This window comes from Tachyglossus aculeatus, chromosome 6 (assembly GCF_015852505.1).
Source record: "Tachyglossus aculeatus isolate mTacAcu1 chromosome 6, mTacAcu1.pri, whole genome shotgun sequence".
In the NCBI taxonomy this organism is placed as follows: domain Eukaryota; kingdom Metazoa; phylum Chordata; class Mammalia; order Monotremata; family Tachyglossidae; genus Tachyglossus; species Tachyglossus aculeatus.
Genome location: NC_052071.1, coordinates 44405898 through 44418292, shown reverse-complemented (window position 1 = coordinate 44418292; position 12395 = coordinate 44405898).

The window sequence follows — 12395 nt, the reverse complement described above, 5'->3', positions numbered from 1 at the left end:
AGAGCAGAGGGGGAGATAAACTCAATTTGATGGAACCCAGGGCAGAGAAGTTGAGTACATGGTGCTTTCTTCCTTATTCTGAGAATAAACAGATGGTGGAAGTTTCCATCTGACAGTGTCAGACACATTCAGAAGCAGCGTGGCCTAGTGGAAAGAACACAGGTCTGGGTTCTAATCCCAGTTCCACCACTTGTCTGCTGAGTGACCTTGAGCAAGTCACTTCAGTCTCTGTGCCTCATTTACCTCATCTGTAAAATGGGGAGTAAATAATAATAATAATAATAATAATATAATGATGGCATTTGTTAAGCACTTACTATGTGCAAAGCACTGTTCTGAGCGCTGGGGGGGACACACACACAAGGTGATCAGGTTGTCCCACGTGGGGCTCACAGTCTTAATCCCCATTTTACAGAACTGAGGATCAGAGAAGTTAAGTGACTTGCCCAAGGTCACACAGCAGACATGTGGCAGAGTTGGGATTAGAACCCATGACCCCTGACTCCAAGCCTGGGCTCTTTCCACTCAGCCATGCTGCTTCTCTATCCTTCTCTCTCCGACTTAGACCATCAACGTTGGGTGGGACAGGGACTGTGTCCAACCTGATTATCCTGTATCTACCCCCAGTACTTAGCATATAGTAAGTACTATAAAGAAAATTTCAGAACAGCTTCACTGAGATAACACAGAGGCTGCCATGTTTTCCTAATTTGTACTTTTGGTTGGAGGCCATTTAAGGGCCCTAGGCTCTTCTTCACCCTTGCATGCAGGCTCCGTGTGGCCAGAGCATTCGATTATTTATGTAATAGGGTTACGCTCTAATGTCACAGCCTCCCTCTGAGGCCCAGTGTCCCTACATAAAAGAAAGAGAAACCAAGATCAAGAGTTGCACAACAAATCTAATCTTAACTGGAATTAGAAACTCCGGAGTGCATGCCTAGGACTCTGTCCTCTTGTCTGCATCTCGGTAGCATTTTTCAGATCGAGTGAAGGGAGCACAGAACTGGGAGCCCAGGAAGGACCTGGGTTCTAGTCTGAGCTCTGCCACTTGTCCGCAGTGTGATCTTGGGCAAGTCACTTCAATTCTCTCATCCGTAAAATGAAGTAACAAATACCATTAAAAAAATCCAAAATTTGTGAGGGTACTATAATGGTATTTCTTAAGTGTTTACTATGAGCAAAGCACTGTTCTAAGCAATGGGGGGGATATAAAGTGATTAGGTTGCCCCACGTGGGGCTCAGTCTTAATCCCCATTTTACAGGTAAGGTAACTGAGGCACAGAGAAGTTAAGTGACTTGCCCAAAGTCACACAGTTGACAAGCTGCAGAGCTGGGATTAGAATCCATGACCTCGGACTCCCAAGCCCGGGCTCTTTCCACTGAGCCATGCTGCTTCTCTAAATACCTGTTACCCCTCTTAATTAGAATGTGAACCTATGATCAGTTTATATCCATCCCAAGGCTTGGCACAAAGTGTTTAAACACCATTATATAAAGAGGTAAATACAGAAGAATAATCTGAGGATCAATCAATCGTATTTATTGAGCGCTTACTGTGTGCAGAGCACTGTACTAAGCGCTTGGGAAGTACAAGTTGGCAACATATAGAGACAGTCCATACCCAACAGTGGGCTCACTTTTAGTCCAGTTTCTCAGAGCTCTGTGCCTTTAGGCTGTTCTCTTTTCTAAGGGTGGAAAATCGCCATGCCAGTCTCACACAAACACCATCGTGGCCTTGGCTTTGGTGCTTTCAAAGCTGTGGGAAAAGTTGGTTGAGTTTCGGGGTTTTGGGTTTTTTTTATGGTATTTGTTAAAAGCTTACTATGTGCCAGAAACTGTACTAAAGGTGTCAGGTTGGACATAATCAATGTCCCACATGGGGTTCACAGTCTTAATCCCCCATTGTACAGATGAGGTAACTGGGGCCCAGAGAAGTGAAATGTCTTGCCCAAGTGGCCAAGTCAGGATTAGAACTCAGGTCCTTCTGACGACTCAGCCCATGCTCTGTCCACCAGATATGCTGCTTCTCTTCTCTCTGGTTAGTCAGGCACCAAAGCAGATCTTGTCCTCAATGGGTGAGTACAAGGAATGAAAACCTCAAGATCCACTCCCTCCCTTCCAATCCCATTTGCCCTCTTCCCAAACCAAAACAGGAACAATTCTCCTCTCTACATGACTAAATGCCCAAATATCTTCAGTAATAAAACAACCCAGAGACAGCCCAGGATCGGACATCTAAGCAGAATGTCCTCCAAACAGAAGATTTTAAAGTTTTTTAGGGGACACTTGAGGAGCTTTTTTCAGTGCCTTTGCCTTGGCATCAGAGGGAGGCCTCAGAGCCTCCTCTGTGAACAAGAACTCTTCAATCTGCCTGGGAGGGATTCACTTATCTCCCAGGGTCTATGAATGATCTATCCCAACCCTGCTTTGTAAATGTCTTCTACCCATTAGGATACAGCAAGTACCCATTTTCTAATTCATTTTTCATGCTTTCACTTGAGTCCTTAAAAATCGCAACTGATTAAAACCTCACCAGGCATTAGGCTCTGGAGGTATAGGCCCACAGCCCAATGGTGGAAAGGAAGCTGAGGGAGATGATGGGCTTAGTTTTGGTGCCTGCAGAGGATTTCCATAACTTATCCATGCTATTTATTGAGCACTTATTATGTGCAGAACACATAATATACGTTCCCTGCCAATAATAATAATAATAATGGTATTTGTTAAGTGCTTACTATGTGCAAAACACTGTTCTAAGTGCTGGGGAGCTTCCAAGGTGATCAGGTTGTCCCACAGTGGGCTCACAGTTTTAATCCCCATTTGACAGATAAGGTAACTGAGGCACAGAGAAGTGAAGTGACTTGCCCAAAGTCACACAGCTGACAGTTGGCAGAGCTGGGATTTGAACCCATGACCTCTGACTCCAAAGCCAGAAAGTGCTCTTTCCACTGAGCCACACTGCTTAACAAGCTTACAAATGCACCCATGTTGAACAGGTGATCCTGTCTGTTTCAGATAGGACAGCTAAGATTTAGTCTGTCCATGGAGCAAGTCTAGAATGCACAGGATTAATGTACAATTTTAATAACAATAATAATCATGGTATTTGTTAAGCACTTACTATGTGCCGGGCACTGTACTAAGCACTGGAGTGGATGCAAGAAAACTGGGTTGAACACAGACCCTGTCCCACACTCTTAATTGCTATTTTCCTGATAAGGGAAGGAATTAAGGCACAGAAAAGTTAAGTGACTTCGCCAAGGTCACATAGCAACCAAGTAGCAGCACCAGGTTTAGAACCTAGGTCCTTCTGATTCCCAGGCCTGTGATCTATCCAATTTTCCAACCTGCTTCCCTTGAGGGTTCTTGCCTGAAGCTCAAGAATCCCTTTCCTCAGTGGTTTCGAAATACTTTCCTCCATCACTTGTAGACTATGAGCTCCTTCTGGGGAGGGAAAGCATCTACCAACTCTGTTGTATTGTACTTTCCCAAGTGCTTAGTACAGTGCTCTGCACACAGTGAGTGTTCAGTAAATACCACCAAATGATGGGCACCAGCTAGTTGCTAATCCAGCCCCTTCTTGCTGCAGATCACTACAGATTCATTCATTCTTATTTACTGAGCACTAGCCATTGACTAACGGAATCCAAAACAGCTAGCCCTTTTTTCAAATGGTATTTGTTAAGTGTTTATTTGGTGCCAACCACTGTACTAAGCGCTGGAGTAGGTACAAGACAATCAGATTGCTCACTGTCCAGTTTAAAGGGAGAATGGGAATTGAATCTCTAATTCATAGATGAGGAAATGGAGGCACAGAGAGTTAAGTGATTTGCCCAAGGTCACACAGCAGGTAAGTGGCAGAGCTGGGATTAGAACCCAGTCCCATGCTCTTTCCATTGGGCCATACCCCTTCCTTCTTCCTTTATCCTGGGAATTGGCCCCTGGGCTCTGGCAAGTCAGCAGGTCTCACTCATCTTGGACTAATACCATGGAAGGTGGTATTTATTGAGCACTTACTGTGTACAGAGGTTATTAAGTGATTAGGTGAGTACAATACCACAGAGTTGGTAGATCAGTTCCCTTCCCACAAGTTTACAATCTAGAGGGGAAAACCAGACTGGAGACAAAGCCTAGATCAGGTGATAGGGTTAGAGAAGCAGCATTGCTCAGTGGAAAGAGCATGGGCTTTGGAGTCAGGGGACCTGGGTTCAAATCCCCTCTCAGCCAACTGTCAGCTGTGTGACTTTAGGCAAGTCACTTAACTTCTCTGTGCCTCAATGTCCTCATCTGTAAAATGGGGGTTAAGACTGTGAGCCCCCCGTGGGACAACCTGATCTCCCTGTAACCTCTCCAGCACTTAGAACAGTGTTTTGCACCTAGTAAGTGCTTAATAAATGCAATCATTATTATTACTACTATTATTATTCCTTCCCAGGTTGCCCATAAATAAAATCCTGGCTGGAGTTCAAACAACATTCCTGACCATTCCAGAATGATTCTAACACAAGAGTTCTGCTTCTCCTTTCTGTCTGACCACCTAGGTAATTATGGTCCAGATATGCTTTATCCCCATTACGTGCTATTATTCCTTCCCAGGTTGCCCATAAATAAAATCCTGGCTGGAGTTCAAACAACATTCCTGACCATTCCAGAATGATTCTAACACAAGAGTTCTGCTTCTCCTTTCTGTCTGACCACCTAGGTAATTATGGTCCAGATATGCTTTATCCCCATTACATGCTCAGCTGTACATCTGTCAATTCAAAGGATTAATATCCATTAGCTGTTTGAAAAGCATACAGCACCTCTGCTCCAAACCAGGACCACAGTTGAATATAATAATAATAATAATTGTGGTATTTGTTAATAATAATAATAATGGTATTTGTTAAGCGCTTACTATGTGCCAGGCACTGTTCTAAGCACTGGAGTAGACACAAGGTAATCAGGTTGTTCAACGTGGGGCTCGCAGTCTTAATCCCCATTTTACAGAGGAGGCAACTGAGGCACAGAGAAGTCAAGTGACTTGCCCAAAGTCACACAGCTGATAAGTGGCAGAGAACGGATTAGAACTCACAACCTCTGACTCCCAAACCTGTGTTCTTTCCACTAAGCCACGCTGCTTCTCTATGTGAAGGCACTGTATTAAGTGCTGGGATAGACATGGAAAACCAGGAAGGAAGTAGGGCTTGAAGATAAAGATTACTTTTGTGCAAAGCGAGGGGCTGAGATTCTCTTCTCACCACGCATGTTGGGAGAAGAGATTTTAGACCTAGCAGTTTCCCTTGCGTGCCTTTGCTTTGAGTCACCGATACTGAGGAGACACAGAATGTAAACAGGAAATTCTTGCCTAACTCGCCATTCTCCTCTAGCTTGTGTGCGTCCTGGGGCTGCCAGCTGCCCCAAGATTTCCTGACACTCAGCAAAACGCTCTCTGACTAATCTTTCAAAAACAAAACACAACCAAGCAGTAAATACCGCCGGAGTTGAACACTCTTGAAAATGAGAAATTAATTGCTCTGGTTTGGACACTGTGCAAACAGGTGGGATGGAAATCATCCATTCCACACTGAGCTCTCTCAACCTCCCTGTGAGTTTTGCCAAATGGATCAGATTCTTGACTGCATCCCCCTCGCCCCCAGCCCCAGCTTGAGAGTAACCCCTGCAAATCTACCCTTATCCTAGCCGGTAACCTGACTGGAAATTCTACTTAATCCTTCTCATCTCCAGGAGGACTGAAACAAAGCAGACTGACTTTGTAGAGAGCCTGTTCTCTTCTGTTCACGGAAGATACGCACTAACCCTTCTGTTAAGGAACCTGCATTTTTATCTCCGCATGCACGTCTGCTTTTTCCAAGTCGTAAACTTCCTGAGAGGGAAACATAAATGCCAAGAATACTGATCCGTGCCCCTACCCCAAAGAAGAAAATTTAAAAAGATCCATCTTAAGAACGCAAGGCCGTTGTTCTTTGAATTTTTTTTTCCCTCTGACTCCCTCATCAAATTCCATTTTATTCAAAAGATCAGGGGACCAAGTCCCTGGCACCACCATGAGCCTTATTTAGCATCCTCCCTGCTATCAGGTCTGCAAAGGCAAAATTTGCTTTTGAATTCTTTGAGCAAAAGTGTGTGGGAGCCTGTGATTCAAAGGCGAGAATCTTGTCTAAACTTCTTTTCCCAAAGAAAACTGTTGTCCTCCCTTTAATTTCTGGAACACAGAATCTGCAATAGGAAAGAAAAATCAACAACAGAAATGAGATCTACAGCTCTTCAAATATTTCTTCTTCAGTGGAACCAAAGTATTCCCCAAGTCGTAATTTGGAAGAATTCCCAGTCTTAGAGAAGTCATGGTGCTGAAACACGAGAAACCATTTTTCAAATGCCCGACCACTGAAGGAAAACCAACGAGATAAGTCAATGGCAAAAATCAGGACATGTTATTTCAATACTAGGTCTTTCCGATCTATTTAATGGCGGCTTTGAAATTGCTCGGGTCTTACTATAGAGAATTTATGGTCTTGTTTAGGGCTGCATTTGATCAAAATACAGCTTTACGGCTCAATTGTAAATATTTTCTTTTTCTATATAGATGGAGAACTGTTTTACTGTCTAGGACCCCCCAAGGTGCAACTCTCTGTGAGGCTAGGCAACCAGGAAAAGTGAAGTCATGAGCGCTGCTGAAATGCGTACACTGTGAGCACTGTATGTGCAATGACTGTGAGCACTGTGAACATGGCTGCTATATAATCTAGCAAGGCCCACTGGCCCAAAGCCTAGCCCAGAGACTTCTTAGAGCTGCGGCCGGAGTCACAGCAGCTGCTTCTGACCCACTCCTGCTTCTTAGGACACCAGGTATTTTGTCACCAATCCCCAGAAATGCCATCCTTCCCTTCTCTCCTCCCAGAAAACCTCATTCCTAGTCACCCTCCTAGCTTCCTCCCAGTAACAGAAGCTGCCTCTGACCCATTCCCCCCTCCTTAGGGCACCAGACTTTTGGTCACCAATCCACAGAATTAAATTCCTCCTCCCAGACGTCCTCACTCTCAGACACCTTCCAAGATTCCACCCACGGATGGGGCATCCTATGAATTCCAATGCATAGCAAACTGGACAAAGGGAACAGCTTAATTTTCCACCTTGTGGCAGGGAATGAGAGAATCACAGAGTGGGAAGACACCCTGGATGACCATCTGGACCAATTTCCCATCCCCAAGGGAGTGAATAACAAACATCCAGGACAGAAAGCTAGTTGTTCTTTGCTTTAAAGAGCAACAGGGATGGAAACCCCACAACTTCCAATGATCCCAGCGTCTGTATTACCTACCTCCTGGCCAAGAAGTTCTCCCTTATGTCTAATCTAAAATTCTCCTGCTGTAATTTAAGATCGATTCCTCTTGTTCACTCTTTGAAAGGAAACAAATGGTCAGCAATCTCTTACCCAAAGCCTTCACACATAATAAATTCCCCAATAATGCTGAGGTTACATTCTAGGAGGAGGCAGTGTGGCCCAGTGGAAAGAACTTAGTCCTAGGAGTTAGAAAATCCAGGTTCTATTCTCAGCCTTGCTGCATCACCCAAGGAAAATCACCCTCTTCGTGCCTTAATATGCTCATCTGTAAAATGGGGATAAAATACCTAGCTCTTTGAGTGGAAGTCTTGCGTGGAACAGGGACTGTATCTGAACAAATTATTTTGTACCTTTTGCAGTGCCTGATATATAGTCAGTGCTTAATTAATTGAAGCTTCCATAAAGGAGAAATCACCTTGTAAGAGGTGTTCCTTGAATGCCAAACACATGTGTTCAATGAATTTGACATTCTTAATTGCTCACAAGTTCTAGTGAAGATCCATAGTGAAGACACTTGTTACAGGAAAACTGACTTTAGCGAAGACAGCTAAGTCACCCCATTAGACTATTCAGTCCAGTCTAAATCAACTTAATTCCTTTGACCTTTCCTCCACTCACTTTCCAACCCCTTAAACATTTTTCACCTTTCTCGGAACCCACTCCAAGTTTCTTTACATATTTTTAAAGGCATGGTGACTAAATCTTTGACAGAGCTCTCTAATAAGAACCTAAACAGTGCGGTACATAATGAGAAATGGTTGCTTGACTCTTTTTTTTTTTAAATGATACTTTTAAGCACTTACTTTGCAGCAGGCACTGTGCTAGATGTAAGACTGGACACAGTCTCAGTCCCTCATGGGGCTCTCAGTCTCATACCCCATTTTTTTTTTTAAAGATGAGGTAACAGGTGCAGAGAAGTTACGTGACTTTCCCAAATTCACTTGTCAGACACGTGGTACAGCCAGGATTAGAACCAAGGTCATTCTGACTCCTAGATCAATTCTCTTCCCACTAGACCATACTGCTTCTCTTGCAAGGCATTTTGTGTGTCCCAATGCCATCATGACTATTTAAAAGCGATATTAGATATATTCAGTTTTTGTTCAGTCATTTGTCATCTTGTCCCTCATCCATTTCCACTGTACTTGTGCCTGACCAATCTATCCCCATTCATATTTGTGTTCTTTGTTTTTCCACCTAAGTACGGCACTTTGCCCTAGTTAATATTATCCTCCTTTGACAGAATCATTTTTCCAATCTGCCTTAACCATTTCCATTCTAACCCTGTCTTCCAAAGCGATAGCGACCCCACCCAGTTTAGTATCATCAGCAAATTTGATGTGCAGGTTCACAATTCCTTTGTCCAATGGTCAGATTAAAGATATTTAATAGAATCAGTAGCTAGACCAATTCCTGTGTGATCCCTGTCAATTCACCTCCGCCCGCTTTTGACCCAAAGCAATTAATAAGAGTGACCTTTGAGCCAGCTGCACTAATGAAAAAAATACGCTCAAAGCCAAAGTTCCCCAGCTGGTTAATAAGGGGTATCAGGTTGGATAGAATAAAAAAGGCTTTTAGAACTGCAGAAGCATTCCATCCAGTGCTTAGAACAGTGCTTTGCACATAGTAAGCGCTTAATAAATGCCATTATTATTTATTGCATCCACTGATTCTCCCTTGTCTATGCGTTCTGCACCTTGTGAAAGGACAGTGCATTTGTCTGGAACAATCTGATCTCCACACAGCTATGCTGGTTTTGTTCTTTCATTCTCCTGGGTGACTAGTAAATGATAGTTTGGAGATTTGTTCTAATGTTAACTCAGGGAGTGGCATTAAGCTGATTGACCTTCAATAACTGGACTCTGCCTTTTCTGCCATCTTTAAAGATGGTCATAACCCTATCTCTTTTTCAATCTAGAGTTCCTGAGTGAGGGGAAGAAGAGTCAGCTGGCACCCTCTGGGAGCTGCGGGTACTTAATAATAACAACTGTGGCATTTGTTAAGCAATTACTATGTGCCAGGCACTGTACTAAGTTCTGGGGTGGGATACAAGCAAATCAGGTTGGACACAGTACCTGTCCCAGGTGGGGCTCGCCGTCTCAATTCCCATTTCACAGATGAGGTAACTGAGGCAAAGAGAAGTGAAATGACTTGTCCAAGGTCACACAGCAGACAAGTGGCGGAGCCGGGATTAGAACTCCCAGGTCCCTGCTCTATCTATGAAACCATGTGGCAAAACGAGGTCCCTGACCCATTTACACAACTTGACTAACAATAATAAAAAAATTAACAATAATGATACTATTTGTTTAGCACTTACAATGTGCCAAGCACTCTACTAAGCCATGGGATAGATACAAGATAATCAGATCAGGCAGAGTCCCCGTCATGACAACTCTTCATGTGGTCAAATGGAGCTGAGTATGTCCAGAAGAGGCTTAGAGGGGGAATTAACTTTCTAGCTCCACCCCAATTAAATCAATCATATTTATTGAGCGCTTTCTGGGTGCACAGCACAAGCACTTGGGAGAATATGATATACCAGTATTGGTAGGTACATTCCCTGCCCCCAAGGAGCTTATGGTTTGAAGTGGAAGACTAGGAGACCGACATTAATATAAGCTACGGCTATGTACATAAATTATGGATCAATCTATACTATTTACTGAGTGTCTGTTGTATGAAAAGCACTGTATAAAGCACTTGGGAGAATATTATAGTTACTAACTACTACTACCTACCAGCTACTAGTAGTGAGCAGGGAATGTGTCTGTTTATTGTTATCCCATGAACTTAATAGAGTGCTCTGTATACAGAAAGCACTCAAATGTGATTGAATGAATGAATAGTTGAAACTACCAAAGAGCTCATGCTTTGCCCTCTTTGTGCCATTTATGCCAGGGGGTAACAGGAGTCAGGGTAGATTTCACAAGCTCTTTGCAGCTACGGGGTTTCTGCTGAGCAAATCAGGAAAGGCAAGACACCTGGCTGTCAGCAGAGATCTGCTGACAGAGTGTCTGGGTGTGGATGCCGGAGTCCTGTATTTATTCTAAATTCACAGACACTCCCTCTTGAACTTGGTGGTAAAGATGCTGAGAGACCCTGTTTAAGCTGCCGCGAAAGACTCTGGTGCCCATCTGAGGATGCACTTATGGAAGCTGGAGAATTGAGCCACCTCCCACCGATAGTTCGATTACCAACTAGAGAGATATTCTAGGAAGCAGTATGGCCTAGTGGATAGAGCCCGGACCTGTGAGTCAGAAAGTCCTGGGTTCTAATCCCTGTTCTGCCACTTGTCTGCTGTGTGACCTTGGCAAGTCATTTCACTTCTCTATGCCTCAGTTCCCTCATCTGTAATATGGGAAGTGAGACTGTGAGCCCCATGTGGGACAGGGACCGTGTCCAACCTGATTAGCTTACATCTACCCCAACACTTAGAACAGTGCTTAACATCTAGTAAGTGCTTAAATGCCATCATTATTATCATTCTAGAGCCACAAGGAGAAGGGTTGTTCTCTCCCTGCTCTTCTGCTTAGTGACCTGTTGACAGTGCCAGGAAGTTTACCTTCACCTCAGGAGTTGAAGTTTGCAGAATGAATCAGGGAAAGATCCCACTTTTCCAGGGATTCCCAAACTATCCTTCATCCTTTTAGCCATTTTCAACCCACCCTCGGTTCCAAACGTGGCCATTAATGGGGATAGAGTCTGAACACAGTAGAGTGTCTCACGCTGGGCCTCCTGGTGCCATCTCCGGCAGGGAAGAAGTGACAGGATACTGTTCAAGGGTAGTTGGAGGTGAAACCATTCCACTTCCTATTTTGTCCAACTAAAATGGCATTCAAACCATCTGCTTCCTTTTTTTTGTTTGTTTTGCCTCTCCAATTCAAGAACTATTCAGCAGGCTTCCCCTACCCCTCATGAAAGAGACAGAAGAGGAGAGGCTCAGCTTGAATCAGGAACCATTTAAGAAGACAAGTTTCCACATCCTGGTCTCTGCTTTGCCCTCCATTTCGGCTTACCCACACTTCTGGCCTGCTTTTGTATCTGGTCCCAGTCCCAACTGTTGTCCTTAGCAGAGAGTCATCTGTTCTAATGTAAAAGTAGCTTTTCATAGTGGGTTCAAAATGCCCGTTGAATGTAAAGAACCTCATTTGGGGAAAGAGGGAAAAGAGAGAGACACCCATCCCTGACCTCTGGCCAACCCAGCCCAAGTCTTGAATCCTCTTCTAGAGTGTACGGAGAGAGCGATGAGGGAGGAAGTAGAATTACCTGGAAAACAATCTGTTCCTAGATTATTAAATTCCATATTCATCTTGGGGAGGAAAAAACAGATGAAAAACAAAAGCCAGATTATATTGTTGTTATTTCCCTGTGAGGTTAACAGGTAGCTGGTTTTTTAAAAATCAAAATACATAGTAAATGCTTAATAAACATTATTATGTACCAAACATTATGCTAAGCAGTGGGGTAGAAAAAAAGATAATCAGTTCAAACAGTCTTTGTTCCACAAAGGGCTCGAGGTTTAAGAGGGAGGGCAAAGAAGTACTTTTATCCCCATTTTACAGATGAGGAAACAGGCACAGAGAAGTAAAGTGATTTGCCCAAGGTCACACAGCAGGCAAGTGGTGGATCCAGGATGAGAACCCAGGTCTCCTGACTCCCATTTCCATGCTCCTTCTATGAGGGCATGCTGCCTTCTCAACTTAGAGATGACGATTCTGCTATTTGTTAACCACGTCTCACGTGTCACGCAGAGTATTAAGCTTTGGGATAGATAGAAGCAAATTGGGTTGGATATAGTCCCTATCCCGCTGGGGGCTCACAGTCAATCTCCATTTTATAGATGAGAGAACTGAGGCACAGAGAAGTGACTTGCCCAAAGTCACACAGCAGGCAAGTGGCGGGGTCAGGATTAGAACCCACGACCTCTGACTCCCAAGCCTGGGCTCTTTCCACTAAGCCACACTGCTTCTTCAAATTCATTCAATCGTATTTATTGAGCGCTTACTGTGTGCAGAGCACTGTACTAAGCGCTTAGAAAGTAAAA